The sequence below is a fragment of the Ranitomeya variabilis genome, chromosome 1, assembly GCF_051348905.1.
Source record: "Ranitomeya variabilis isolate aRanVar5 chromosome 1, aRanVar5.hap1, whole genome shotgun sequence".
Classification (NCBI taxonomy): Eukaryota; Metazoa; Chordata; class Amphibia; order Anura; family Dendrobatidae; genus Ranitomeya; species Ranitomeya variabilis.
In genome coordinates this window covers 382988767-383015771 of record NC_135232.1, presented here as the reverse complement: position 1 = coordinate 383015771, position 27005 = coordinate 382988767, and the positions used below count along the sequence as shown (strand labels likewise).

General features: G+C 38.7%; 1 protein-coding gene across 1 annotated transcript in view; it reads left to right on the top strand.

Annotated features, from left to right (window-relative positions):
- Positions 1–24813: 24813 nt before the first annotated feature.
- The window catches only part of LOC143760573 (annexin A1-like), a 43642-nt gene continuing 41450 nt past the window's right edge, over positions 24814–27005 (top strand). The window contains exon 1 of the mRNA XM_077249036.1: positions 24814–24947. The gene's annotated coding sequence lies outside the window, so the exon portion shown is untranslated. The remainder of the gene's footprint in view (positions 24948–27005) is intronic.

The window sequence follows — 27005 nt, the reverse complement described above, 5'->3', positions numbered from 1 at the left end:
ATGGGAAATGTGTGGAGAGACAATTTGTGAAATGAGGTGTTGGAAAATATGAGGAGGATGTGTGATGAGACAGTAAGGGGAGCAGGGGGAAGTGTGAAGAGACAGTAGGGGGAGGAAAAAAGGTAGAAATGTGAGGAGACAGTATGTGGAAGGAAAAGGAAAATGTGTGAGGGGATAATATGGAGAGGGTGTTGTAGGGGTTTTACTCACTTGGATGCAATGGGAGGAAAACAGGAGGCTCGTTCCTTTAAAAGTTCATGGGGGTTTATTGCTTTATAAACCCCAGAAGAAATAAAAAACAGCCTTTAGGTCAGGCAAAACAAAGTCACAATGTCCAAAACAGAGCTCTGCTCCATCTGGCCTGTGGGCACAGAGGCTGGGTTAGTGTCCAGTTCTCAGGCTTGGCTGGAGCCAAACACATAGGAGACCTTCTCCCTCCCAACACACAGACCATGTGCCAAACAACTTTCTCCATTATATAGGCTGTAACCACACTCAGAGGTGAGGTATGTGGGTAGCCAGACCCACCCATCTCTCATAGCTACCTGCAACTCGGTCTCAGGTGCAATAAACGAACCTCTTAGTGCTTACGTGCACTAAAGAAGATACTCTGGGTTACATCACAGAGCGCAGCCATCTCTGTGACACATACCTCCCATCGACTACGCGGCCATTAGACTCCTTACAGTGTGGAGAAATGTATGAAAAAACAGTATGGGAAAGGTTGGGGTAATGTGTGAGACTACAGTAGAGAGAAGAAATGTGTGAGGTGTTAGTAGGTGGAGCATGAAAAGACATTATGTGAGAGAAATTTGTGAGAGGACACAGAATACAAACTGTGTAGTGTGGAGGGCAGTGTAAAGAGGGGGAGCCATTGGGAGACAGTGTGGGAGCACAGCATGGAGGGGCCAGTGTGCAGAAGGGTGGAATATGAAGAGGTGGTACAGTACAGACTGGATAGTAGAAGGAGAACACAGTGAGGGGACAGTTTGAGAAGGGGGCCTAGTGGTTCCTGTAAGGTTCACAGCCTGATAATGGCTGGTAACAATTCCCAGTATACCCTTACCATTGGACATGCTGGGAATTTTAGGTTTATGAGTTACAATCATATACAGGATGAACTGACACTGTAATTGATTCATTTACTAAGTTTAATAATGTATTCATGTACTATGGTGCTTATGTTGCTGCATTCCTATACTGATCGTGGTTCTGATAATGTATTTCTGTAATGATTGTGGTTCTGGTTATGTTATCCTGTACTGGTGATGGTTCTGCTGATGTATTTATGTACAAATGGTGGCTCTGGTGATCTATTTCTATGCTAATGGTGGTATCTTACTACTGATAGCGGTTTCAATGCAGTATTCATGTATTGATGGTGATTCTTGTGATGTATTTTTGTATTGATGGTAATTCTGATTATATGCTTCTGTACTAATGGTAGTTATGGTGATGCATTTATGTAGTTATTGTGGTTCTGGTGATGTATTTTTGTACTGATGGTGGTTCTGGGGATGTATTTCTGTAATGATGGTGGTCCTGATGTATTGGAAGTATAAAGTACACCTCTGGTCACTGGTGTCAGCTCCCATCAGCCGACACCTGCTGCCGCTGATAAGAATGAGCGCAGGAGCGGCAGATGGTAGTATTCATCAGCCGGCTCCTGTGCTGTAAACATATCGTTTAAAAAAATTGGGGTTGATTCCCCTGTATTTTTGATAACCAGAAAGGCAAAACTCACAGCCCGGGGCTGCGACCCTCAGCTGTCAGCTTCAGTAAGTCTGGTTATCAAGAATAGAGGAGTCCCCATGCATTATTTTTTAATTATTTAAATAAATAATTTTTAAAAATGGCATAATGTCTCCCCATTTTTGATGCACGGACACTGACATCCCCGGTACCGATTTGACGTTAGTGTGAGCGCCGTGGGAAAATTACTATCGGCGCTGATGCTGACGTCAGATAGGTGAAGTGAGTTCATTGATTGTGAGCCACCAAGACCTTTCTAAGGGCACAGCGATCCATGAGTACTTTCTCACCCTAGAGGTGATGTCAGACAGGTAATAGGAGTTCACAGGGAGACACTGGGCAGTGGTAGCAGATGTTGCTCAGTGTCTCTGCTGGATAACAGGCTGTACTTTCGCATCATGCAACCATGCAGCCTGCCATAGAGATGTAGCAGGACAAATGGATTACCATCTTCTCTGTGGAAAGGTGAGGAATATTGTTGCTTTATTTTTAACTCTTTTGCAAAAGACTGGCATCAGTAGAGTGGGCAATGTCATAAATATGGTTTAATTAAGATAAATTAAAGGAGACTGTGTCATTCTTTCAATTAAAGGACTTTTTTTCTGTGTGTCTGTGTTTTTCTACAATATGGCTATGGGGTCAGTAATGGGGCATCTTATTGACACCTCTCCATTACTAACCTCTGGGTTTGATATCACCTGGCAATACAGGTGACATCAACCCCCCAAAATATCACCCCACTTCCCACTGCTACAGTGCAAGTTAGAAGAGCAAGGCTAAGTGCCAGAATTGGCACATTTTAGATATGTGCCTTTTCTGGTGCAGCTAAGAGCTGATGTTTTTAACCTGGGGGGGCAGTATCTATGACGGCTTCCTGGGCTATTAATATCAGCCCACAGCTGTCTGCATAGCCTTTGCTGGTTATTAATTATAGGGGGACCCTACGTCATTTTTTGGGTGGGTTTTCCATTTTAATAGCCAGTAAAGGCTATACAGCTGTGAGCTGATATTAATAGCCTGGAAGCTCTATGGATATTACCCCCTTCCCAGGCTATAGACATCTGCCACCAGCTTTCTATTCTATGCTGTCGGCTCCTGCTGTGATTTTACAATATGTGGCTGCTGAATTGCCGTCTTTTCTTAGATGGATAGATGGATAGATAAACAGATGGATGGATAGATAGATGTTATATATATATATATATATATATATATATATATATATATATATACAGTATATATATATATATATATATATATATATATATATATATATATATATATATATACATATATATATACATACATACAGCTGTGGCAAAAATTATGAGACCGCCACATCAAAACCCTGTCATGGCCAGCCCAATCTCCAGAACTGAACTCCATTGAAAACCTCTGGAATGTAATCAAGAGGATGATGGATAGTCACAAGCCATCAAACAAAGAACTGCCTAAAAGTTTGTGTCAGGAGCAGTGGGAAAGACTGGTGTAAAGCATGCCAAGACGCATGAAAGCTGTGATTAAAAATCTTGGTTATTCCATAAAATATTGATTTCTGATCTTTTCCCGAGTTAAAACATTAGTATTTTTGTTTCTAAATGATTATGAACTTGTTTTCTTTGCATTATTTGAGGGCTGAAAGCACTGTTTTTTTATTTTGACTGTTTCTCATTTTCAGAAAAAAAATACAAAATTTATTGCTTGGAAATTCGGAGACATGTTGTCATAAATTTATAGAATAAAAGAACAATTTACATTTTACTCAAAAAAATATCTAGAAGAGAAAAATCAGACAAACTGAACATTTTGCAGTGATCTCTTAATTTTTGCCAGAGCTGTATATACAGTGGGTACGGAAAGCATTCACACCCTGTTAGGTGTTGAGTTCCCGCCTCTGCACAAGGGGACTCTCGAACCATCTCCGCTGCGATCTCCCATTCCTCTCCAGCTGCAGTGGAGCCTGCACAGCGGAGACGTTGGTGCCAGTGTCTGACTCAGGCTGATACTGTGTGACTGGTTACTACTGTTCTTCCAGGCTCTGCCTTTGTAGCCAGCGCTGATCAGCAGCGAGCAGATCTTTCTGGGACTAAGTCCTACTTTTCCCATACTGGGCATACGCACGGGTAGTGTTGAGCATTCCGATACTGCAAGTATCGGGTATCGGCCGATACTTGCTGTATCGGAATTCCGATACCGAGATCCGATATTTTTGTGATATCGGGTATCGGTATCGAAACAACATTAATGTAAAAATGTGTAAAAGAGAGAATTAAAATAAAAAATATTGCTATACTCACCTCTCCGACGCAGCCTGCACCTTACCGAGGGAAGCGGCAGCGTTCTTTGTTTAAAATTCGCGCTTTTCTTTCCTTTACGTGAGTCCCGGCTTGTGATTGGTTGCGTGCCGCCCATGTGACCGGGACGCAACCAATCACAGCAAGCCGTGACGTAATTTCAGGTCCTTCAGGATTTTAAAATTACGTTCCGGCGTTGTGATTGGTTGCGTCGCAGTCACATGGGCGACGCAACCAATCACAGCAAGCCGTGACGTAATTTCAGGTCCTTAAGGATTTTAAAATTACGTCCCGGCTTTGTGATTGGTTGCGTCGCAGTCACATGGGAGACGCAACCAATCACAAGCCGTGACGTCACGGGAGGCTGGACACGCGCGCATTTTAAAATGGGCGCGTGTCCAGCCTCCCGTGACGTCCCGGCTTGTGATTGGTTGCGCCGCGATCAACCAATCACAAGCCGGGAGGCTGGACACGCGCGCATTTTAAAATTTTAAAATGCGCGCGTGTCCAGCCTCCCGGCTTGTGATTGGTTGACCGCGGCGCAACCAATCACAAGCCGGGACGTCACGGGAGGCTGGACACGCGCCCATTTTAAAAAGCGCGCGTGTCCAGCCTCCCGTGACGTCACGGCTTGTGATTGGTTAATGGCGGCCATGTTGCCGGGACGCGGACCAATCACAGTAAGCCGTGACGTAATTTCGTCACGGCTTGCTGTGATTGGTCCGCGTCCCGGCAACATGGCGCCGTGACCAATCATAAGCTGGGACATCACTGGAGGCTGGACACGCGCGCTTTTTTAAATGGGCGCGTGTCCAGCCTCCCGTGACGTCCCGGCTTGTGATTGGTTAATGGCGGCCATGTTGCCGGGACGCGGACCAATCACAGCAAGCCGTGACGTAATTTCGTCACGGCTTGCTGTGATTGGTCCGCGTCCCGGCAACATGGCCGCCCTGACCAATCACAAGCCGGGACTTCACGTAACCAAGTAAAAGCGCGAATTTTAAACAAACAACGCTGCCGGTTCCCTCGCTGAGGTCCAGGCTGCGTCGGAGGGTGAGTATAGCGATATTTTTTATTTTAATTCTTCCTTTTACACATTTATATGGATCCCAGGGCCTGAAGGAGAGTTTCCTCTCCTTCAGACCCTGGGAACCATCAGGAATACCGTCCGATACTTGAGTCCCATTGACTTGTATTGGTATCGGGTATCGGTATCGGATTGGATCCGATACTTTGCCGGTATCGGCCGATACTTTCCGATACCGATACTTTCAAGTATCGGACGGTATCGCTCAACACTACCCACGGGACAACCTCCCATTAGAGGTCGAGGGTCACATGCTCAGGACCTGAAGCGGTTCCTGTTGGATCACTAGGAAGGTCCCTGAGTGCTAAAACTATAAAAGGTTTGCATGGCCACACAGCCAATGCGCTAGTATGAAACCAATGTTATGGGCTCAGCGTCAGTGTGGTCATGGTTGTATGTGGTCAGGGTTTGGCTGAAATAAGCCCCTAGAATACCAGCACCTCCGGTGAGGAGTTTTGTGTATGTGGATTCAGGGCTGGCGTATAACCATTAGAATTCCGGCTCCACCAGAGAGGAGTTGCTTGTGTGCTATTCTGACTGCATGACCACTGTTAGCTCTATTAGGTAGCTTTGATCTCCTGTGAGGTTAATAGGGCACGGTGTTCTCTTTTCGTAGTGAATTTGTGAAGTAACAGAGTTCGCTTATACCGCCATATAGTACCGCCAATTACTAGCAGCAGGTTTCTCTCCTGCACTTTGGACCCCGGGTTGCGAACGCACCTACTGTCTCATATATACATATATTCGGTGCATTCCACCAACCCTAACAGAATACTAGTGCCAGGGTCTGGCTAGTAAATGGCGGACAAACAGCAATCCTTGCGGTACATCCAGCAGCTGGAGGGTAGGTTGGCGGCTCTCGAGCGCACAACCTCAGCTGTGGATGTTACCGCAGTTGCTGTTCAGGCTGCTAGCGTGGCTTCAGCAACCTTGTCCACTGCCACCCCGGTTCCGACCTTTGCTCCTGGCGACTTAGTGTGGCTCTCCACTCGTAACATCAGGCTGCGAGTTGAGTCCACAAAGTTTGCACCTCGCTTCTTGGGTCCCTTCAAGGTCCTCGAACAGGTTAACCCTGTGGCCTACCGTCTGGCCCTTCCTACACAACTAGGTATCACCGACACCTTTCATGTGTCCCTCTTAAAGCACATATACATGTCCCGGTTTTCCGAGTCATCTACCCGGACATCGGATTTGTCTATGGACGATTACGAGGTGAACGCTATTTTGGGGTGCAAGGTGATACGTGGCAAAAAAGTTTATTTGGTGGACTGGAAGGGTTATGGCCCAGAGGACAGGTCCTGGGAGCCTGTTGAGCACATTCGAGCACCGCAGCTCATTGCTGCCTTCGAGTGTAGTGAGGTCCAGGGAGGGAGGGGCCCTAGGAGGGGGGTAATGTGAGGTGTCGAGTTCCCGCCTCTGCACAGGGGGAATCTCGAACCATCTCCACTGCAGTCTCCCATTCCTCTCCAGCCACAGTGGAGACGTTGGTCCTAGCGTCTGACTCAGGCTGATACTGGGCGATTGGTTACTACTGTTCTTCCAAGCTCTGCCTTTGTAGCCAGAGCTGATTAGCAGCAAGCAGATCTTTCTGGAACTAAGTCCTGCTTTTCCTATACTGGGCATGCCCACGGGATGACCTCCCATTGGAGGTCGGGGGTCACATGCGCAGGTCCTGAAGCGGTTCCTGTTGGACCACTAGGAAGGTCCTTGAGTGCTAAAACTATAAAAGGTCCACATGGCCGCACGGCCATGCGTTGGTATCAATCCTATGTTATGGTCTCAGCGCCAGTGTGGTCATGGTTGCATGTGGTCAGGGTTTGGCTGAAATAATCCCCTAGAATACCGGCACCTCCGGTGAGGAGTTTTGTGTATGTGGATTGAGGGCTGGCGTATAGCCATTAGAATTCGGGCTCCACCGGAGAGGAGTTACTTGTTTGCTATTCTGACTGCATGACCACTATTGAGTATTGACTCTGTTAGGTAGCTGTGATCTCCTGTGAGGTTAACACTTAACAGGGCACGACGTTCTCTTTTTGTAGTGAATCTGTGAAGTATCAGAGTTTGCTTATACTGCCATACAGTACCGCCTGTTACTAGCAGCAGGTTTCTCTCCTGCACGGTGGACCCCAGGTTGCAAACGCACCTACTGTCTCATATATACATATATTCGGTGCGTTCCGCCAACCATAACATACCCCTTTAAATTTTTCACTCTTTGTTTCGTTGCAGCCATTTGGTAAATTCAAAAAATTTTATTTTTTCTTGTTAATGTACACTCTGCACCCAATCTTGACTGAAAAAAGCAGAAATGTAGTAATTTTTGCAAATTTATTAAAAATGAAAAACTGAAATATTGTATGGTCATAAGTATACAGACCCTTTGTTAAGTTTTGAGTACAAGCACCCTTTTGACCCAGTACAGCCATAAGTATGCTTGGGAAAGATGCAACAAATTTTTTACACCTGGATTTGGGGATCCTCTGCCATTTTTCCTTGCAGATTCTCTCCGGTTCCGTCAGGTTGGATGATGAACATTGGTGGACAGCTAGTTTCAGGTTTCTCCAGAGATGCTCAATTGGCTGTAGGTCAGGACTATAGATGTGCCAGTCAAGAATGGCAACAGAGTTGTTCTAAAGCCATTCCTTGGTTATTTTAGCTGTGTGCTTAGGGTCATTGTCTTGCTGGAAGGTGAACCTTTGGCCAAGTCAGAGGTCCAAGAGCACTCTGGAAGAGGTTTTCATGCAGGATATCTCTGTACTTGGCCACATTCATGTTTTTGTCAATGACAAACAGTCGTCCTGTCCCTGCAGCTGAAAAACACCCCCATAGCATGATGCTGCCACCATGTTTCATTTTTGGGATTGTATTGGGCAGGTGATGAGTAATGCCTGGTTTCTCCACACATACTGCTTAGAATTATCACCAAAAAAGTCTATCTTCTTCTCATCAGACCAGAGAATCTTATTTCTCATAGTCTGGGAGTCCTTCATGTGTATTTTAGCAAACTCTATGCAGGCTTTCATATGTCTTGCACTAAGGAGAAGCTTCCGTCAGGCCACTCTGTCAGAAAGGCCTGACTGGTGGAGGGCTGCAGTGATAGTTGACTTTGTGGAACCTTCTCCCATCTCTTTGCTGCATCTCTGGAGCTCAGCCACAGTGATTTTGGGGTTCTTCTTTACCTCTATCACCAAGGCTCTTCTCCCACGATTGCTCAGTTTAGATACACAGCTAGAAAAAATCCTATATAGAAAAGAAATACCAAAATAATTTTCAAAATATAATTCTATACAGTAAATATTACACAACAAGCATATATCCCCAAAAAAATATTTACTGACAACACAATAAATAATTTTTAATCAAATTTATTTTATTTATATTAAAAGGACATTACACAACAATTATCAATATTTTATTAAAAAGTTTACCGTTAAAATAACTGAAAATGTATAAAAGATATATATATAAATATCTAGACTGTATGCGGGGGGCTGTAGTACACAAAATTCGACTGGCAAAATAAATAACAATAAATCACATAAAGTGCTAATGCAAATAAATCAAGGTAATATGTGCAATAAATATACAGTCATAAACCGGCCAAAATGTGCAAACAATATGCAAAAGAATTGGAGGAAAAGTTTTTTATACATATATACACATATATATACACAACCACACATATATATACATATATATATATATACATATATACACACATATATATGAGCAACACGAATATGAGCACCTATCTATTAAACAACTGAAAAAATAAAATATAAATAAAAAATAAAAGATATGATGTGAAAGAAAATGAGTGATAAATAAAAACTAAATATTTAATGAATAAAAAGTGATATGACAATATAGTATATTGAAATAAATCCTGTGCAATAAATTAATACACATAGGTGTATATATACCAGTAATTAATCAAAGTGAAAGTTGCAATTAACACACAATATGCAAAATCATATGTGAAAAAATCTGAAAAAGCCAAAACTCAATATTAAATAAAACATCAAAATGCCTGTGAGTGAATAAAAAAATATATATATAATATAAATGTGTGCATCAAAAATGTGAGCAGTTGATAACAGAGTAATGAATAATATTATAACCAGTTGTATATATATAGTGCTATCATAATATGTTATTAGCCCTCCACTAATTTAGAGTGTGATAATGCTGTTGCTGAGTTGTAGCACACTCTTAGAATAAAGCACAAAAATAGTAAAAATATATCCACAAATATGAGCCGGACCTTACCAAACGGACAAGTGCACCGCAGCCCCCACACACACCACTCCAACGCGCGTTTCGCACCTGCTTCGTCAGGGAGTGGTATGTGCAGGGTGCAAGCTATTAATATAGTTACCCGACAGCTGCAACATATGAAAAATCAGGATAGCGCCTTGTTTACATGGCGCCGATACAGCGCACACACGCACCGCCGCCCCCGAAGCCGGAACCCGGAAATACGTCACCGAGTGCGGCCAAAAGGTCACAGTCAGCGACGCACCAAGATCCCTGGCTCCGGGGCAGAGCGCGCGCATGCGCCGCCCGGCGCTCAGCGTTCCTGCAGCCATTTTAACAAAGGGAATAATTAAGGGAAAGAAAATGTTCTTTTAAACTACGGAAAAAATGTTAGATACCAATAATATATGCCATTATCACATTACAAGCTAATGTTTTTATATATGTGCGAAGCAACTGTATAAAAAATGTATAAACATACAATTAATCCATGTCATATTAATGAGTCCATACAAACCAAACGAATCTACAATTTATATATAAAACAACAGACACCATTTATACTCATTTATACCATTCATACGTCAATCAACACAATATCAGCATACAATAAAGAAATAAAAATCAACAGAAATAAAAATGAGACAATTGAAAATGAAATAAAAATAACAATAATAACAAAAGTGTAGAAAATTATAAAAGATAAGTAAAAAAATATAATAAATAGTCTGGAATAATAATATTAATGAAAAATAATAATGAATAAAAATTAATTAAAATAATTGATTAATAAAACTAATTAATAACTAATAATAATAATACATAATGATAATAATTAATGATGCTGAAAGATATTGTATGACAAGTAAAAAGATTAATAACAATAATGAGAATAATAAAAATATTAATAATAATAATAACATATGAATGTAGATATAAATATATATTTTTTATATATACAAAAAATTATAAATATAATAATATATATATATATATATATATGTGCACAAAAAACAAAATATAATATAGTGGTGCATGTCAGTTTTCTACAAAATAAAAATCAATAACCAAAAATGTGAGTATAAAATTAATATATTAGTATGCATAACACACATATATGCAACCTAAGAAAATGCGCATGCACACATATATATGTGCACAGCCGCATAACAGCATAATAAATCCATAGTGTTAATAAAAATTATAATGCTAAAATATTGAATATATATTATTAATTTTTAATATTTAATAAGCACCCTGCAAACCTAAGGAAAGAACAAAAGATGAAACGCTGCGAGGATTTATATTCATATATAAAGAATAAAATAATAATAAAAAATAACTAGATTTGATTAACATACTCGAGAGGATAAAAGGAAAAAGAAAAGCGACCATGGAAAATTTGAACTTCATGAAGAGGTAAAACCTAAAGAAAACTGGAGAAACCCCATTGTTCGTTGAGGCCTGTAGGAGTCATACTCTGTAGTAAGGTGATCCACTTGCATTCCAACTGAGCAAGTTTCTTACCAACGTCTCCCCTTCTATTGCCTATATGTAATCTATCTATTCCTCTGACTTGAAGTGTATGGGACTGATGCGGATGGTGATTCCGAAAGTGTCTTGCTACCGGTTTCAGTCTAGAAATGGCTTCAGCATCATTATTCTCAATTTTATCTGCCGCTCTTATGTCCTTTAAATGTTCTAAAACCCGAACCCGCAATTCTCTTGTCGTCATGCCCACATAAATGCGACCACATGGGCAAGTGGCTTGATAAACCACCATCGATGTACGGCAATTGATATAATGTAAAATCTTATATTCCCGAGTTCTCATAGAGTTACTAAAAACTTCTGTTTTTGTCATGTGTCTACATGCCTTACATGATCCACAGCTATATGATCCCCATTTAGGACCCTTCGAGTTAAAAATAAAATTAGAAGTTGGGGGAACATAATGACTATGGACCAATGACTCACCCAAAGTTTTACAACGCCTGGCAACTAAGAGAGGTTTTTTTGGGATTATTTTTGATATAGTTGGGTCTTGTAAGAGTATAGGCCAAAATTTTGAAAAAATGTCCGTCATTTCTCGCCATCTCGAATGGTAGTTAGTCACAAAACGTATTTGTCCATCCGTTCCTCTATTCCTCTTTTGGGAAGTCATTAATGATTGTCGTTCAGTTCCCCTTGCTCTTGTATAAGCTTTATGTATAACGTTACTCTCGTATCCCCTTTTCAAAAATCTGTGGGTAAGATCTTGAGCCTGTTGTTCAAAGGTGGCGTCTTGGTCACAAATACGTCTTGTTCTGAGGAATTGTCCGGTTGGGATTGCACGAATCACATGGGCAGGGTGGGCAGATCGTGCATGCAAAAGTGAATTAACGCTGGTCTCTTTCCGATGTATAGATGTATGAAGATGGCCAAATTGGTCGATTTTAATTCTGAGGTCCAAAAAGTTGATGGTATCCTGTGTAATCATCCAGGTGAGTTTGATATTATCATTATTTCTATTCAGATATTGAAGATAATTATTGAGTTCCTCCTGTGGACCCTGCCAAACAAAAAGAATATCATCTATAAATCTGATCCACAGTACTACTGCACCAGTCATGGTATAATCCTCATTTTGGACATGATCATGCTCCCATGATCCCATAAATAAATTGGCGTAGGAGGGCGCGAAAGCCGCGCCCATCGCTACGCCTCTCTTTTGTAAATAAAACCGATCCTTAAAAACAAAGTAATTATGAGATAAAACATACTCTAAAAGTTCCATTAAAAATTCCATAAAAGATGTCTCAAAATTACGACTGGTTAGATAACGTCTAGCAGCTGATAAACCACATTCGTGAGGTATTGACGTATATAAAGATTCGACGTCACATGTTATAATGAACATGTCAGGACTCATGTGTATACCATCCAATCTTTGGAGAGCTTCAGTGGTATCTCTGATATATGATGGTAATTCCACAACTATGGGTTTCAAATAAAAATCCAAAAATTTCGAAATTGGTTCCAATAAACTTCCATTCCCAGATATGATGGGACGCCCAGGTGGGTCTAACATATTTTTATGGACCTTGGGTAATAAATATAATGTTGGAACTGTTGGTGATTCGGTCCTTAGTCCCTCCCAGATAGATTTGGGAATTATACCATCTTCTAATGCTAAATCCAAAATGCTAAATAATTCTTTCTGATACTTAAAAGTGGGGTCCTGAGATAGTCGCTCATAACATAATGGGTCACCTAATTGTCTAAATGCTTCTTTTTCATATTTTGTGCATGGCCAAACCACAATATTACCACCCTTATCAGAGGGTTTAAAAACAACCTCTTTCATTTTAGTAAGCTCATCAAGTGCTCTCCTCTGTTCATACTGAAGATTATCATAAGGTCTATGTACAGATATCTTAGTAACCTCATCACACACCATCTTGACAAAAATTTCCACTGAGGAATTTTGTGATAGTGAAGGAAACGTTTTAGACTTCTTTTTTATAAATTCAGGAAAATTACCTGATGTATCCTCCTGTTCTGCAATTAAGGCTTCAAGTGCCTGTAATGCTTCCAATTCCTCTTCTGTGGAAAAAACGTTAGACATCAATTTGTCAGTATGGAATTTTTTTAAAAGTATCTTGCGAGCAAATAGGAAAATATCCTTAATGACCGGAAATTGTTGCTCTGCCCTGGAGCCAGGGATCTTGGTGCGTCGCTGACTGTGACCTTTTGGCCGCACTCGGTGACGTATTTCCGGGTTCCGGCTTCGGGGGCGGCGGTGCGTGTGTGCGCTGTATCGGCGCCATGTAAACAAGGCGCTATCCTGATTTTTCATATGTTGCAGCTGTCGGGTAACTATATTAATAGCTTGCACCCTGCACATACCACTCCCTGACGAAGCAGGTGCGAAACGCGCGTTGGAGTGGTGTGTGTGGGGGCTGCGGTGCACTTGTCCGTTTGGTAAGGTCCGGCTCATATTTGTGGATATATTTTTACTATTTTTGTGCTTTATTCTAAGAGTGTGCTACAACTCAGCAACAGCATTATCACACTCTAAATTAGTGGAGGGCTAATAACATATTATGATAGCACTATATATATACAACTGGTTATAATATTATTCATTACTCTGTTATCAACTGCTCACATTTTTGATGCACACATTTATATTATATATATATTTTTTTTATTCACTCACAGGCATTTTGATGTTTTATTTAATATTGAGTTTTGGCTTTTTCAGATTTTTTCACATATGATTTTGCATATTGTGTGTTAATTGCAACTTTCACTTTGATTAATTACTGGTATATATACACCTATGTGTATTAATTTATTGCACAGGATTTATTTCAATATACTATATTGTCATATCACTTTTTATTCATTAAATATTTAGTTTTTATTTATCACTCATTTTCTTTCACATCATATCTTTTATTTTTTATTTATATTTTATTTTTTCAGTTGTTTAATAGATAGGTGCTCATATTCGTGTTGCTCATATATATGTGTGTATATATGTATATATATATGTATATATATATATATGTGTGGTTGTGTATATATATGTGTATATATGTATAAAAAACTTTTCCTCCAATTCTTTTGCATATTGTTTGCACATTTTGGCCGGTTTATGACTGTATATTTATTGCACATATTACCTTGATTTATTTGCATTAGCACTTTATGTGATTTATTGTTATTTATTTTGCCAGTCGAATTTTGTGTACTACAGCCCCCCGCATACAGTCTAGATATTTATATATATATCTTTTATACATTTTCAGTTATTTTAACGGTAAACTTTTTAATAAAATATTGATAATTGTTGTGTAATGTCCTTTTAATATAAATAAAATAAATTTGATTAAAAATTATTTATTGTGTTGTCAGTAAATATTTTTTGGGGGATATATGCTTGTTGTGTAATATTTACTGTATAGAATTATACTTTGAAAATTATTTTGGTATTTCTTTTCTATATAGGATTTTTTCTGGGTTTGTTTGTTTGAAAAGACCAATTAATATGGACTACAAAAATCGAGATACTAATTGGATGTCACAATTGAATAACATCTTTAAAGAAGTAGGAAGGAATAATAATGATGGAATACCTGATAATATTCAGGAAGACAAAATATATTTGAAAGAATTATTATATGAAAGGACAAAATCTTGGTGGAACAAAAATTCACTTGAACAATATATACAACGAAATTTGATACCCCGTGGTCTTCGTATTCAGGTTTTTCCAGCATTTTCACTGGAAGATGAAATACTGCTGAAAAAATGGGAGGATGCGTGTAACTCTTGTTCACGCACATTTATGGAAATATTAATTGAGATTGATAAAAGGACTGTGGAAAAATTGGAAGGAGATATTAAAATCACTCAGGAAAAAATTCAGAAGAATCTCTCTGCTGAACAATTATTAAATTTTGATAATGACCTTAATGCATCTTTTACTAAATGGGAGTCAGAAATCCAGAAATTGAAGGTGACTAAATTTCAGAGAGATATACATGATTATCAAAACGGAAAGATCTACAAATGGCGTGGCAAACCAACCATGAAGAGATCTGTATCTACTACCTCGTTGTCAAGTATTTGCTCATATCAGGAGCAATGAACACTTCAATTGGAGATTCATCAGAGGTATTCAATGGATATAATACAAGATTTATGGGTGTGAAAAGGAAAAACCATCGAGAACAGGACTCCAGCAATGAGGGTACCCTAAAGGTAATTAATTTATCTGATATACAATTAACATCTGCTCATATTTCTGTACTATCCCTTGGTTTGGGTTTTTGCCCTACAGCAAAATTACAACAATTTCCGGTCATTAAGGATATTTTCCTATTTGCTCGCAAGATACTTTTAAAAAAATTCCATACTGACAAATTGATGTCTAACGTTTTTTCCACAGAAGAGGAATTGGAAGCATTACAGGCACTTGAAGCCTTAATTGCAGAACAGGAGGATACATCAGGTAATTTTCCTGAATTTATAAAAAAGAAGTCTAAAACGTTTCCTTCACTATCACAAAATTCCTCAGTGGAAATTTTTGTCAAGATGGTGTGTGATGAGGTTACTAAGATATCTGTACATAGACCTTATGATAATCTTCAGTATGAACAGAGGAGAGCACTTGATGAGCTTACTAAAATGAAAGAGGTTGTTTTTAAACCCTCTGATAAGGGTGGTAATATTGTGGTTTGGCCATGCACAAAATATGAAAAAGAAGCATTTAGACAATTAGGTGACCCATTATGTTATGAGCGACTATCTCAGGACCCCACTTTTAAGTATCAGAAAGAATTATTTAGCATTTTGGATTTAGCATTAGAAGATGGTATAATTCCCAAATCTATCTGGGAGGGACTAAGGACCGAATCACCAACAGTTCCAACATTATATTTATTACCCAAGGTCCATAAAAATATGTTAGACCCACCTGGGCGTCCCATCATATCTGGGAATGGAAGTTTATTGGAACCAATTTCGAAATTTTTGGATTTTTATTTGAAACCCATAGTTGTGGAATTACCATCATATATCAGAGATACCACTGAAGCTCTCCAAAGATTGGATGGTATACACATGAGTCCTGACATGTTCATTATAACATGTGACGTCGAATCTTTATATACGTCAATACCTCACGAATGTGGTTTATCAGCTGCTAGACGTTATCTAACCAGTCGTAATTTTGAGACATCTTTTATGGAATTTTTAATGGAACTTTTAGAGTATGTTTTATCTCATAATTACTTTGTTTTTAAGGATCGGTTTTATTTACAAAAGAGAGGCGTAGCGATGGGCGCGGCTTTCGTGCCCTCCTACGCCAATTTATTTATGGGATCATGGGAGCATGATCATGTCCAAAATGAGGATTATACCATGACTGGTGCAGTAGTACTGTGGATCAGATTTATAGATGATATTCTTTTTGTTTGGCAGGGTCCACAGGAGGAACTCAATAATTATCTTCAATATCTGAATAGAAATAATGATAATATCAAACTCACCTGGATGATTACACAGGATACCATCAACTTTTTGGACCTCAGAATTAAAATCGACGAATTTGGCCATCTTCATACATCTATACATCGGAAAGAGACCAGCGTTAATTCACTTTTGCATGCACGATCTGCCCACCCTGCCCATGTGATTCGTGCAATCCCAACCGGACAATTCCTCAGAACAAGACGTATTTGTGACCAAGACGCCACCTTTGAACAACATAGAGAATATAGTACACCGCACACTCAATATGTGTATTTGCAAAAAAAGTGAAAAATTTATTTGACATGAAAAGCGACCAGAGGTAATTATAATGACGTTTCGGCCCTACCAGGGCCTTAATCATACAATCGCTATGGAAAAAAATAAAGACAGAATGTATAAACATGTGATATATACAATAACTCATATTCCAAAAACAAAAATAAAGTTCCCAACCTGGATAAAAGAAACAAAGGATAGGTAAAACAAAGGGGTATAAAATATGACATCAGTGGCATGGCATGATACATATGTCTAAAGTAATATTATACAGATCTCCACCTGGAGATATAATCAGAAGTAAGTTTACAGGGCCAGACTAAGGCTCCTGAAGCCAGTACATATGACAATCAACATAAAAGATGCACAGGAAGGAAAAGTATTACCTTAAATGTGCACATAGAAGAGGGAAGAGTCCTTGTAGTTAGAGGCATACACTGTAAAGAGGATGATATATGTATATGAGATAAAGCAGGTATATAGAGAATAAAAAGTGGTAAAGGTATGTGATGTACCTTAAATGCCGGGTAATAATGCGTGTATTGACGCAATGACCGCCCTGAGGTGACTGTCACCTGTACCGCAGTATAACTTTGGTCATGGCATTCCCCTGATAATGCTCATCTCCCACAGGTCCACAAAACCCACCTCAGGGCGGTCATTGCGTCAATACACGCATTATTACCCGGCATTTAAGGTACATCACATACCTTTACCACTTTTTATTCTCTATATACCTGCTTTATCTCATATACATATATCATCCTCTTTACAGTGTATGCCTCTAACTACAAGGACTCTTCCCTCTTCTATGTGCACATTTAAGGTAATACTTTTCCTTCCTGTGCATCTTTTATGTTGATTGTCATATGTACTGGCTTCAGGAGCCTTAGTCTGGCCCTGTAAACTTACTTCTGATTATATCTCCAGGTGGAGATCTGTATAATATTACTTTAGACATATGTATCATGCCATGCCACTGATGTCATATTTTATACCCCTTTGTTTTACCTATCCTTTGTTTCTTTTATCCAGGTTGGGAACTTTATTTTTGTTTTTGGAATATGAGTTATTGTATATATCACATGTTTATACATTCTGTCTTTATTTTTTTCCATAGCGATTGTATGATTAAGGCCCTGGTAGGGCCGAAACGTCATTATAATTACCTCTGGTCGCTTTTCATGTCAAATAAATTTTTCACTTTTTTTGCAAATACACATATTGAGTGTGCGGTGTACTATATTCTCTATGTACGTAGGGCTTATACAGCCCACTACACCTGCACCTCGCTCCCCCATTACTCTGAGTGCGCGCCAATTTTCTTTACTCACCTTTGAACAACAGGCTCAAGATCTTACCCACAGATTTTTGAAAAGGGGATACGAGAGTAACGTTATACATAAAGCTTATACAAGAGCAAGGGGAACTGAACGACAATCATTAATGACTTCCCAAAAGAGGAATAGAGGAACGGATGGACAAATACGTTTTGTGACTAACTACCATTCGAGATGGCGAGAAATGACGGACATTTTTTCAAAATTTTGGCCTATACTCTTACAAGACCCAAGTTGTAAAACTTTGGGTGAGTCATTGGTCCATAGTCATTATGTTCCCCCAACTTCTAATTTTATTTTTAACTCGAAGGGTCCTAAATGGGGATCATATAGCTGTGGATCATGTAAGGCATGTAGACACATGACAAAAACAGAAGTTTTTAGTAACTCTATGAGAACTCGGGAATATAAGATTTTACATTATATCAATTGCCGTACATCGATGGTGGTTTATCAAGCCACTTGCCCATGTGGTCGCATTTATGTGGGCATGACGACAAGAGAATTGCGGGTTCGGGTTTTAGAACATTTAAAGGACATAAGAGCGGCAGATAAAATTGAGAATAATGATGCTGAAGCCATTTCTAGACTGAAACCGGTAGCAAGACACTTTCGGAATCACCATCCGCATCAGTCCCATACACTTCAAGTCAGAGGAATAGATAGATTACATATAGGCAATAGAAGGGGAGACGTTGGTAAGAAACTTGCTCAGTTGGAATGCAAGTGGATCACCTTACTACAGAGTATGACTCCTACAGGCCTCAACGAACAATGGGGTTTCTCCAGTTTTCTTTAGGTTTTACCTCTTCATGAAGTTCAAATTTTCCATGGTCGCTTTTCTTTTTCCTTTTATCCTCTCAAGTATGTTAATCAAATCTAGTTATTTTTTATTATTATTTTATTCTTTATATATGAATATAAATCCTCGCAGCGTTTCATCTTTTGTTCTTTCCTTAGGTTTGCAGGGTGCTTATTAAATATTAAAAATTAATAATATATATTCAATATTTTAGCATTATAATTTTTATTAACACTATGGATTTATTATGCTGTTATGCGGCTGTGCACATATATATGTGTGCATGCGCATTTTCTTAGGTTGCATATATGTGTGTTATGCATACTAATATATTAATTTTATACTCACATTTTTGGTTATTGATTTTTATTTTGTAGAAAACTGACATGCACCACTATATTATATTTTGTTTTTTGTGCACATATATATATATATATATATATATATTATTATATTTATAATTTTTTGTATATATAAAAAATATATATTTATATCTACATTCATATGTTATTATTATTATTATTATTAATATTTTTATTATTCTCATTATTGTTATTAATCTTTTTACTTGTCATACAATATCTTTCAGCATCATTAATTATTATCATTATGTATTATTATTATTAGTTATTAATTAGTTTTATTAATCAATTATTTTAATTAATTTTTATTCATTATTATTTTTCATTAATATTATTATTCCAGACTATTTATTATATTTTTTTACTTATCTTTTATAATTTTCTACACTTTTGTTATTATTGTTATTTTTATTTCATTTTCAATTGTCTCATTTTTATTTCTGTTGATTTTTATTTCTTTATTGTATGCTGATATTGTGTTGATTGACGTATGAATGGTATAAATGAGTATAAATGGTGTCTGTTGTTTTATATATAAATTGTAGATTCGTTTGGTTTGTATGGACTCATTAATATGACATGGATTAATTGTATGTTTATACATTTTTTATACAGTTGCTTCGCACATATATAAAAACATTAGCTTGTAATGTGATAATGGCATATATTATTGGTATCTAACATTTTTTCCGTAGTTTAAAAGAACATTTTCTTTCCCTTAATTATTCCCTTTGTTAAAATGGCTGCAGGAACGCTGAGCGCCGGGCGGCGCATGCGCGCGCTCTGCCCCGGAGCCAGGGATCTTGGTGCGTCGCTGACTGTGACCTTTTGGCCGCACTCGGTGACGTATTTCCGGGTTCCGGCTTCGGGGGCGGCGGTGCGTGTGTGCGCTGTATCGGCGCCATGTAAACAAGGCGCTATCCTGATTTTTCATATGTTGCAGCTGTCGGGTAACTATATTAATAGCTTGCACCCTGCACATACCACTCCCTGACGAAGCAGGTGCGAAACGCGCGTTGGAGTGGTGTGTGTGGGGGCTGCGGTGCACTTGTCCGTTTGGTAAGGTCCGGCTCATATTTGTGGATATATTTTTACTATTTTTGTGCTTTATTCTAAGAGTGTGCTACAACTCAGCAACAGCATTATCACACTCTAAATTAGTGGAGGGCTAATAACATATTATGATAGCACTATATATATATACAACTGGTTATAATATTATTCATTACTCTGTTATCAACTGCTCACATTTTTGATGCACACATTTATATTATATATATATTTTTTTATTCACTCACAGGCATTTTGATGTTTTATTGAATATTGAGTTTTGGCTTTTTCAGATTTTTTCACATATGATTTTGCATATTGTGTGTTAATTGCAACTTTCACTTTGATTAATTACTGGTATATATACACCTATGTGTATTAATTTATTGCACAGGATTTATTTCAATATACTATATTGTCATATCACTTTTTATTCATTAAATATTTAGTTTTTATTTATCACTCATTTTCTTTCACATCATATCTTTTATTTTTTATTTATATTTTATTTTTTCAGTTGTTTAATAGATAGGTGCTCATATTCGTGTTGCTCATATATATGTGTGTATATATGTATATATATATATATGTATATATATGTGTGGTTGTGTATATATATGTGTATATATGTATAAAAAACTTTTCCTCCAATTCTTTTGCATATTGTTTGCACATTTTGGCCGGTTTATGACTGTATATTTATTGCACATATTACCTTGATTTATTTGCATTAGCACTTTATGTGATTTATTGTTATTTATTTTGCCAGTCGAATTTTGTGTACTACAGCCCCCCGCATACAGTCTAGATATTTATATATATATCTTTTATACATTTTCAGTTATTTTAACGGTAAACTTTTTAATAAAATATTGATAATTGTTGTGTAATGTCCTTTTAATATAAATAAAATAAATTTGATTAAAAATTATTTATTGTGTTGTCAATAGATACACAGCTAGGTCTAGGAAGACTTCTGGTGGTCATAAACTTCTTCCATTTACGGACTATGGAGGCCACTGTGCTCTTAGGAACCTTGAGTACTGCAGAAATTATGTTGTAACCTTGGCCAGATCTGTGCCTTGCCACAATTCTGTCTCTGAGCTCCTTGGCCATTTCCTTTGACCTCATGATTGTCATTTGGTCTGACATGCACTGTGAGCTGTGAGGTCTTACATAGACAGGTGTGTGCCTTTCCAAATTAAGTCCTGTCACTTTGATTAAACACATCTAAACTCCAATGAAGGAGTAGAACCATTTCAAGGAGGATCACAAGGAAATGGACAGCATCTGTCTCATATATGTGTGTCTAAGCAAAGGATCTGTATATTTATGACCATGTGATATTTCAGTTTTTATTTTTTATTAAATTTGCAAAAATTTCTACATTTCTGTTTTTTTCAGTCAAGATGGGGTGCAGAGTGTACATTAATGTGAAAAAAAACTTTTTAGAATTTTCTAAATGGATGCAATGAAACCAGGAGTGAAAAATGTAAAGGGGTGTGAGTACTTTCCATACCCACTGTATACAGTGGGGCAAAAAAGTATTTAGTCAGTCAGCAACAGTGCAAGTTCCACCACTTAAAAAGATGAGAGGCGTCTGTAATTTACATCATAGGTAGACCTCAACTATGGGAGACAAACTGAGAAAAAAAAATCCAGAAAATCACATTGTCTGTTTTTTTAATCATTTTATTTGCATTTTATGGTGGAAATAAGTATTTGGTCAGAAACAAACAATCAAGATTTCTGGCTCTCACAGACCTGTAACTTCTTCTTTAAGAGTCTCCTCTTTCCTCCACTCATTACCTGTAGTAATGGCACCTGTTTAAACTTGTTATCAATATAAAAAGACACCTGTGCACACCCTCAAACAGTCTGACTCCAAACTCCACTATGGTGAAGACCAAAGAGCTGTCAAAGGACACCAGAAACAAAATTGTAGCCCTGCACCAGGCTGGGAAGACTGAATCTGCAATAGCCAACCAGCTTGGAGTGAAGAAATCAACAGTGGGAGCAATAATTAGAAAATGGAAGACATACAAGAACACTGATAATCTCCCTCGATCTGGGGCTCCACGCAAAATCCCACCCCGTGGGGTCAGAATGATCACAAGAACGGTGAGCAAAAATCCCAGAACCACGCGGGGGGACCTAGTGAATGAACTGCAGAGAGCTGGGACCAATGTAACAAGGCCTACCATAAGTAACACACTACGCCACCATGGACTCAGATCCTGCAGTGCCAGACGTGTCCCACTGCTTAAGCCAGTACATGTCCGGGCCCGTCTGAAGTTTGCTAGAGAGCATTTGGATGATCCAGAGGAGTTTTGGGAGAATGTCCTATGGTCTGATGAAACCAAACTGGAACTGTTTGGTAGAAACACAACTTGTCGTGTTTGGAGGAAAAAGAATACTGAGTTGCATCCATCAAACACCATACCTACTGTAAAGCATGGTGGTGGAAACATCATGCTTTGGGGCTGTTTCTCTGCAAAGGGGCCAGGACGACTGATCCGGGTACATGAAGGAATGAATGGGGCCATGTATCGTGAGATTTTGAGTGCAAACCTCCTTCCATCAGCAAGGGCATTGAAGATGAAACGTGGCTGGGTCTTTCAACATGACAATGATCCAAAGCACACCGCCAGGGCAACGAAGGAGTGGCTTCGTAAGAAGCATTTCAAGGTCCTGGAGTGGCCTAGCCAGTCTCCAGATCTCAACCCTATAGAAATCCTTTGGAGGGAGTTGAAAGCCCGTGTTGCCAAGCGAAAAGCCAAAAACATCACTGCTCTAGAGGAGATCTGCATGGAGGAATGGGCCAACATACCAACAACAGTGTGTGGCAACCTTGTGAAGACTTACAGAAAACGTTTGACCTCTGTCATTGCCAACAAAGGATATATTACAAAGTATTGAGATGAAATTTTGTTTCTGACCAAATACTTATTTTCCACCATAAAATGCAAATAAAATGATAAAAAAAACAGACAATGTGATTTTCTGGATTTTTTTTTTCTCAGTTTGTCTCCCATAGTTGAGGTCTACCTATGATGTAAATTACAGACGCCTCTCATCTTTTTAAGTGGTGGAACTTGCACTATTGCTGACTGACTAAATACTTTTTTGCCCCACTGTATGTGTGTGTCACTGACCTCTATATATCTATCTATTCTATGTGTATGTATATTTTTTATCCATTCTATTCTAACCTGTCACACTGTGATTTTACTGTACAAGGCAGGTGAATTGCTGGCTTTTCATCTCTATCTATCTATCTATCCCATTAATTTCAGCTTTTTTTCTCATGCCACAGACCAGTTTGTTGAGTGCATTCTCGAATCCAAATATTTCACTATTTGCTCATGACTAGTTAATATGTATAACTTCGATGACAGGTTCTCTTTAAACTGTATAACAGCCCTCACATTATATTCCACGCTGTACAATGGCCTCACATTAGCTCCTAGCTGTATAATGGGCTCCATGTTAGCCCACAAACTAAATAATTGGCCCCACAGTACTCCCCATAATGTATGAGGGCCCTCCACTTTTTCAAGGTCCCCCATTGTTTATGATGCCTCCACAAGTTTTAATTAAGATAAAAAAAACATATACAGTACTTACCTAATCCAGGATCCTGGGGACTTCACTGGAGAGGCTCAGGTGAACCAACACATTGTCATAGCAGCCGACACACGCACAAGATATCAGTCACGACACTTCAATTATGACATTACCATGCCAGGACTTTGACGTTCTGTGCATACGTAGGGCATTCTGTAGACCGCATGTTTAAAGCACTTTATCAATGCGCAAGCTGATACAGTTAAGAGTAGCTTATCTCTGGGTGGGCTCCTCTGAGTTTGGGGGCCTTCCCCCAGTAGCTACACTGCTGCGCACCACCATAGCTCCCCATCAATCATCTGCTGTCTTCTTATGGTGTTGGTGCCATTGAGGCCTCGATGTATGTTATGATATCATTACATGTGCTGCTAATGTCATTGCATGGGCACAATAAGAGATTGTACCTCAGAGTGTAAGTCACAGACTAGCCAGTGCCTCAATTGCTGGAAAATCTGAATAAGAGTTTAGCGCAGGGTGAAGGCAAGCAGAAGACCTATGGGAAGCTGTTACAGTAGGGGAAGGTGAGGGGATAGCTGTGTATAATATTTTATTGTTTTTAACCCTTTCAAGCATATATGAATCCAGAAAAATGGTGCCCGGCTAGCCATCATTTTTTCAAAAATTCTGATTCCCTTGAATCCATCATTCTGAGAAATTCTGAACAAACTCAATTCTTATAGAATGATTTTAATCATTTCTATCCAATAGGCATATGAGATAATGGAAAATTAAAATCTGTCCTTCTCAAAGAGATTGTCATTTAGCACAATTTCATTGAGTACATATATATGCACAAAGTACACACAGTACATTAAGCCTATTTAATTTTAGAAAATATCTATAAGCAAAAAATACCTAAAGGTATAAATCACTTCAATTGATCTACTCTTCCAGTGTTGCAGCAAACAACAGGAGTGGACACTTTTCTGCTAGAACATGTTTTCGACCTTATGTTATTACTAAAGCATCATAGGTGTGGCTCATAAAAGTTATAAAAACTCAGCTCTTCAGAGAATGCCGTAACATTTGTCAGGCTGACACCCAACACAGAAAACAGAAGGCTACTGTTACAGAAAGGTACGTTTAATGCGTGTATTTCCACAAGATTGGTTCATTTCTTTATTTTTAAATGGATTAGGTATTTACATCTCTTTTCCTGGTAATTGTTTATTGGTTCATTAATAATGGACTCATTAGTATTAAACATTGTACAAGGAATACATTACTGTATAGGATGTTAGTTACTACCAGCAGCCAACTATCCTGTGTTTTTCTAGGAATCTTATGTTGAGATTCACCAAAAGACAACAGGAGTAAGCATTGTTACTTTTTCAGTAGGAGGTTCCTTGGATTACACAGGGTTTCAGTGAACTTCAGATCTAAACTTTACTAACTTGTGAATATTTTCCAATATGCCTAATATTATGTTTATCAATTTTGTACGTAAATAATGTTCCTTCAGGATTTGGACAATGACAGCTAAGGACCAAATCATGAATTGCAGTAGCTCATAGGAGACTATTTCATTTTTTACTTATTGAGAAATCTAGAGGAAAGAAGTTCTGAGTCTTCACCACATCCCCCATTTCCCTTTTTTATTTATTTTTTATTGCAATTGACTAAAACACAAATGTTGTCAAATCTAGTTTTTTCAGCAAAATAATGACACATTTCTTTACTTCATAGGTATATGAAATTATGAAATATACATATATTTATATATATACTGTATATATATATATATATATATATATTATTATTTATTGTTATAGCGCCATTTATTCCATGGCGCTTTACATGTGAGGAGGGGTATACATAATAAAAACAAGTACAATAATCTTAAACAATACAAGTCATAACTGGTACAGGAGGAGAGAGGTCCTTGCCCGCGAAGGCTCACAATCTACAAGAGATGGGTGAGAATACAGTAGGTGAGGATAGAGCTGGTCATGCAGCGGTTTGGTCGATTGGTGGTTACTGCAGGATGTAGGCTTGTCGGAAGAGGTGAGTCTTCAGGTTCTTTTTGAAGGTTTCGATGGTAGGTGAGAGTCTGATGTGTTGTGGTAGAGGGTTCCAGAGTAGGGGTGATACGCGAGACAAATCTTGTATGTGATTGGGGGAAGAGGAGATAAGAGGGGAGTATAGAAGGAGATCTTGTGAGGATCGGAGGTTGCGTGTAGGTAAGTACCTGGAGATGAGGTCACAGATGTATGGAGGAGACAGGTTGTGGATGGCTTTGTACGTCATGGTTAGAGTTTTGTACTGGAGTCTCTGGGCAATGGGGAGCCAGTGAAGGGATTGACAGAGGGGAGAAGCTGGGGAATAGCGGGGGGACAGGTGGATTAGTTGGGCAGCAGAGTTTAGAATAGATTGGAGGGGTGCAAGCGTGTTAGAGGGGAGGCCACAGAGCAGGAGGTTGCAGTAGTCGAGGCGAGAGATGATGAGGGCATGGACTAGGGTTTTTGCAGATTCTTGGTTGAGGAATGAACGGATTCGTGAAATATTTTTGAGTTGAAGGCGGCAGGAAGTGGAAAGGGCTTGGATATGTGGTTTGAAGGAGAGATCAGCGTCAAGGATTACCCCGAGGCAGCGAGCTTGTGAGACTGGGGAGAGTGGGCAGCCATTTACTGTAATGGATAGGTTCGTTGAGGGGGTCATGAGAGATGGGGGAAAGATGATGAATTCTGTTTTGTCCATGTTAAGTTTCAGAAATCTAACGGAGAAGAAGGATGAAATAGTGGACAGACATTGAGGGATTCTGGTTAGTAGGGAGGTGATATCTGGTCCAGAGATGTAGATCTGTGTGTCATCAGCATAGAGGTGATACTGAAAGCCATGAGATTCTATAAGCTATCCCAGGCCAAAGGTGTAAATGGAGAAGAGCAGGGGCCCTAGGACTGAACCCTGTGGGACACCGACAGATATATATATAGTAATATGTGTGATTTAAAATAAAATAAAGAATATTAAACCATGGGAAAATTTGAACAATAATCCTTAATAAGTGAAGTAAAACTAAAGTGACTCATGATGGGGTGTAGTGGATAAAATCAACTTGCATAATTACTTGTGTAATATATTTGACATCATACTTTACATATAATGGAGCTTACAGTGCTTCAAAGAAAGCTTGTA